The following is a 5,958-nucleotide window of genomic DNA, read 5'->3' as shown; positions in this document are numbered from 1 at the left end:
TTTTGGTTTTTCGAGACAGGGTTTCTCTGTGTAGTTTAGGTGTCTGTCCTGGATCTCGCTCTGTAGACCAGGCTGGCCTCAAACTCACAGAGATCTGCCTGGCTCTGCCTCCCGAGTGCTGGGATTAAAGGCATATGCCACCACTGCCCAGAGAAACCTATCTTCTTAAAGTCTGGGGAAAAACATGGCTGGGCATGGTGGCACACACCCTTAATCAATCCCAGCACGGGGAGGCAGAGGTAGGCGGGGTCTCCGATTTCAAGGCCTGATCGCCACAGTGAGTTTTGGAACAGCCAGAGCTATGTAGAGAGAACCTGTCTCAAAAAAACCAATAATGAATAAGTGAGTAAGTAAGTCTGTAATTCCACAACCAGGAGCCAGTCAGCATGCACACTCACCTTCAGAGTAGCTGTTTCCTGTCCCCTGTGCTGTGGCAGAACAGGTCTGCTCAGCAGGAGGGGAAGCCTGGGCTTCCTCCATCTCTGAGCTAAGAAGGTTTTAGGTGAGTATGCATCACAGTCAGAGTCATGAGATAAACTTCAAGACTATGTCTGTGACTGTGATAGACTCCAGAACACCCCTCTACATTGTACAGTTACACTTAAGAGGTCATGTCAAAGTCTAAGTAAATACAGGGCCTGCTCAAATGGCTCTCCTTGGCACCCCACCACCCCAGCCCTATACATGGACTGTTGTGTGTATCTCACATCTGAGAGCACACTGTCTTCATATTTTTATATGTTTTAATTTTATTTTGTGAACCAATTCACAATTCAGTAAAAATTCTTCTATAGCAAGAGTTTAATAGCTACCCAGCAATCCACTATATCAACTTACCATTTAAGCTCTCATCCATGATTAGACAGTTTAGATGATTCTGTCCCCCTCTGTCACTGTAAATAATACTGCTTTGAACATCTTCTTGTGAATATCACTGTAAATAAATAGGGCTATCTTGTTTGGATAGATTCCTAAAAGGAAAAATTACTGGGCCATGGAGTAGGATCATTTTCTAAGTATCATGTTTCATGCTGTTCAATTTGCTTCCAAAGAGATGGTACTGAGCAATCATGGAGATTAAGGTATTTTCATTATTTTAACTAATCTTTAATTACACAAGTGATTCATGGAATACAATCTCCTTGCAAAAATATTTTAAAAGACTTAAGTCTCTTTTAGCGGCTTCTTCCAATGTCTGAAGCCTTTAGGGCTTAACAGTTTTCCATAACAAAAGACCTCTAGTGATGTACTGGCTCCATTATCCGTGTTTGAACTAATCAAAAATACAGCTCTGTAACTACAGCCATTCAGCATTTCTGTACAGGGACAGCCTCCTCAAGGGTAGCCTTCGCACAGGTGGACTCCACAAGAGGAGCATGTACATCATGTGTCGTGGTTCATGCCTTGAGCTGTGGACGAGGAGGTTTTTGCAAGGATATGAATATAGCCGATTCCTTTCCATACTTTTCCACGGGACAGACATCAGTCTCCTCAGCCATTCCCTACATGTACAGATTTGAAGCATCCTGGTCCAGTTTTCACAAACTGCTACCAACAATACCCTTTGACAGAACTGTTTTCGTTTTCTTTTCTCTGCTTGAAACTAAGCAGTAGGATTTCGGATTCATTCATGGGATAGGCACGCTTTCAATTTTAATAGATTTTGTCAGATTGTACGGGGTATTTAAAACTACTTTTATTGACGATTTAGGTGTAATTATCAAGGCTGTAACTGAAGTGTTCTGTTCTATAGGTTGCCACCTAAAGGTCTCTTCACACTTATTCAGCAGCTTTCCATCCCTATCTGCCCAGTCCCACTGTGGTCCCTGACCTGTGATGTGCAGCGAATGAATATGGGTTAGGTGCTCTTCATCCTCTTGGGGCCCCCCTGGTCATCTGAATCCTTTCAGCATCTGCCAAAGCCCTGCTCATCTTTCCAGACAGCACTCAAATGTCCATTCTTGGAAGCCTTCCTTGCAGATGAGGCTGAGAGGAAGGCAGTTAAGCTTCAGTGTCCCTGTGGCACCTGTATTCATGGGCCCTTCTTGCTCACTGCAACTTGGAATGTGGTTAACTCTATCTTAATAGTTATCTGGAGAGTTTGGGCTTTAATGGTGCATCACAATTGAGAGTCACCTTAAAAACGTGGATCACTGAAAAGGACAAGAATGTCTGTATGTGTTGAGAGGAAGGAACCAAGCACATATTGCTGTCTTCACAAGCAACACAAAAGGACCATAAAAGTTAAATAGCCGATGGCTGACTCTCAATGGTGATAATGAGTTCAACAGAAATGATGAAAAATTGGTAAGTAAGTCAGGATCTCCCACTTGCATACAAAAATTGACCAACATTCATCCCTTTGGAAAGCATCTATAACATTCTTAGTTCACCATTCCTTCAAGAAATCTAGAAGATTTTAATATGATTTATCTTTTAAAGTACACCACAGAAAATAAGACAGAAACCTGGTTAGTGCTCGGAATATGGAGAACTCATTGTCCTAAATTCCTAGCAAGGGTGTCAACTCTGAAAAGAAATGGATGAGGAAAAGAGACTAGGATTAAATAGAGCAAACATAACCGAAGTTGCCACTGTGGAGCTGGGGTGCTATGTAGGCTGCTTAGATTTGCATTTCTAAGCATCCCAGTTTATTTTGCCATGTGCATACTTTTAAATCAGAGAAATAGAAATGGCCAAAACATTTTTCAGACATTAATCGGGTTTCTAAGAAGAAAAAGTTAGATACTGTTACATGTATATGTATATAAGAGGAGAAAATTATTCCTCAATAACTTACTCCCCAAGTACTCTCTCAGATGAGATAGTCACCCATTGAGTACAGGGCAGAGGGTACGGTGGTAAACAAGTCGGGTACAGTTCCTACTGTCACAAGCTTCCAGTGCAGTGAGAGCCAGCAGTTCAAATGCCAGACAGGGTGGAGAGCAATGGGAAAGAAGGGACACCCACCAGCAGGGCAGCTCACCAGCTGCGAACATCTGAACGTTTGGGGAAAGAGGCTAATGGGAGCCCATCTCATGTGTTTAAACAGTTATCCCAATATGCAAAAGTACTACATCCAAGAAGCCTCCAAACATCAAAATCCATGGGTGGTCAAGTTCTTTATGTAAAATGGCATGGTATTTGCATGTAACCTACTCTATGGTGTGTTTCGTCACCTCTAAAGTATTAACACAATATAAATTCTGTGTAGTCTGACAAATATAATCCAGACAGTACTGCATGAAAATCTATCCATGTTCAGTGCAGTTATAGCTTTTTGTAAATATTTTTGACCAGCATTGATTGAACCCACAGATAAGGAAGGCAGTCAGCTTCTGTGTATCATGTGGGAGATCTCAGTAGAAGGAAATTAAGTATTTTATTTATATGCTGTTTGACCACTGTCTAATTTTGAAAATGGTATTCTTCAATTTTTCACAATATGTGTAAGCCTGTAAGTAAATGATAGCAGGGCTCCATGCCTGAATATTTGCTCAAACTTCATGCATCCTTTGCTGCCCAGTAGGAATTCCATGTAATTGGAATTTGATGTGTCCCCAGGAGCCATCAAGGAGGGGTCTGACATATGGATCTGCATGCTTTCTTCTCTGATGCTAACTTTGACCACGGTCTCCTTCCTCCTTCCCTGACCTGCCATCTTAACCTGGGCACATGGCTCTCACTACATCACAAATACACTGCTGTCATTATCTCTAGCCCACAGCTGTCACTTCAGAATTATCAGCATGTCTCCAGGTCCTACTAAAGAGCCTGTCAGATGGAGACACCTGGTAGATTTTGTTTGTCTTGAGGCGTAGTCATTGGTGTTTGGCATTCTCTAGTGACATGTATGTCCCCAATCAAAAAGTTAATAATAATCATGGTTGGTACACTGTTATAGCCTACAAGCTACCCTAAGAGCTTAGCATGTCTCACCTCATTTAACCCTCCAGAAAACCTCTTGAGCATCCATGTCATTGTTTTCCAGGTGTAGAAACTGAGGTCAAAGAGACAAAAGGACAGTCACAGAAGTCACTCAGCTGGTGATAGAGATGGGACTTGAACCATTACCCTATTAAAACATCTGTTTTCTTACCCAATAACCTAGTGCTTCCTGAAATGCCCCAGTCAGACACTTCACAAGGGACAGTCTCTTGCTTTGATTACAATATCTGTTGGACTCAATATGCATTTATTTCTGCATGTATTAGAAAACATGATAGATAATATATATGGTATGGCATGGCATATTGATCTTTTAAAATTAGTATCAGTGACACAAATTTTTCCTTTAGCTTATTTACTTATGTCTAAAACTTATGTTCACTTGAAAATAATGTTGAATAAGAGGCAGTAGAGTGATATAATGTAAATTATGAATCTGCCTATTTTAAAAGGAGAACTGGAAATAAACTGCCTCAAAACAACCCATATAGATTTAAAAGAAACACACACATGCATGCACATACATGCACACACACACACACACACACACACACACACACACACACACACACACACACCAGGAAACTAAATTTTAAATTCTCACCATTTATAGGATATAGAATGTCACCTAAGATTTAAACTGTATCTCAGATGTTGTCAAATGAGACTCCATATAGTCCCTAAATTTCTGCATTTGAAGAATGTTTCTTCCTTTTTTTCTCTCTATCTTTGGAGCTTAAATAGCTGAACAGATTAAAAATTGCCTCTAAATAAAAAATGAGCTAGGGACCCTGAGCTCTCCTCTGTTTCATTTCAACTCTGAGCAAATGGTGAATTACTACACCTCTGGACATGGTGGTTTCTAACTACCAAGCTGCCAGCAGCACCGAGTGTGGCCATAATGCTACCTATTTCCCTTGCTAAAATATTTATGCACTTATTAGACTTTACATAGGCTGCTGAATGTGAAGGTACTCCTGTGGGGGCTGGGTCATTTCAAGAAGCCCATTACTGAGACTCAACTCCACTACATTAGAGACCAGAGCATCCACTTATAGGTGATATTGCTCATTAATATTAGACAATTTCTGTCTCTGAGCTTGTTTTGAGGCAGTGATAACATTATGTGCAAGTATGCATGTGTGTAGATGTGCATTGGCTGGTGGTTTCTAAGCAATCCACTTCATTAAGAAGCAGTTTAACATGGAGGGTGTATCAATAAAGACCAGCTTAATGCAGCAGCAGCATTGCACCTAAAACGATCCAGCCAAGTGAAGCAATTATTATGTATAATGCGTTTTACACAAGGTTGAGATGGCTTACTGTTTATAAAATAACTCTCCGGGATTTATAATGACTGATCTGCTGTGAGATCCACAGCAGAGCAGAAGTTTTATGTGAATAGGAACTTCACATATGCCTCTAGGACACTGCCGTATCTCCCCTCCCCACAAAAACACGCTCAACAATAAAATGAGGAGTACTGCTTGTAAAACACTTCAATTTTTTTCTGTTTTCTTTCCTTCTTTCTAAATTCAACCTAATATGTATTACTTTGGAATTATGATTTGTATAGAAGGAAAAAAAAAAACACCTTAATTCCAAAAATACTCATTAAAGGCCTACAATGGGTTGATACAAAGAGGAGAGAGTCCCTGAGCTTGAGAGGCAGCTAGAGCTGGTGGGAGGTAAACAGCTGATTACACAGCAGTAGACAATGTGCTGAATGTATATGCTGACCTCAGAGGAGGAACCATCTCTGCTGGTGGCCAAAAAAGGGCACTTGGGAAAGGACCCTTTACGAGAAGACTCTTGGCAAACGGGCACAGATGCAAAGCTGTACCGTGATGGGGGTGGGCACGGGACATCTGTTCTCTCAGGACTCTTCCTCTGTCTGCAGAAGCTTACTGTTTCAGGTGGATTCTCCAGTTTAAGGGAAAGTGGGTCCAGATCCAGGCATAGGACTCAGCTCCCACCAAAAAAGCCTAACCATGAGTTGTTACAGGTGTG

Source organism: Peromyscus californicus, unplaced genomic scaffold, assembly GCF_007827085.1.
Source record: "Peromyscus californicus insignis strain IS unplaced genomic scaffold, ASM782708v3 Scaffold_3__1_contigs__length_106647218, whole genome shotgun sequence".
In the NCBI taxonomy this organism is placed as follows: domain Eukaryota; kingdom Metazoa; phylum Chordata; class Mammalia; order Rodentia; family Cricetidae; genus Peromyscus; species Peromyscus californicus.
The sequence above is the reverse complement of the archived record's forward strand: the minus strand, read 5'-3'. Positions refer to the sequence as shown.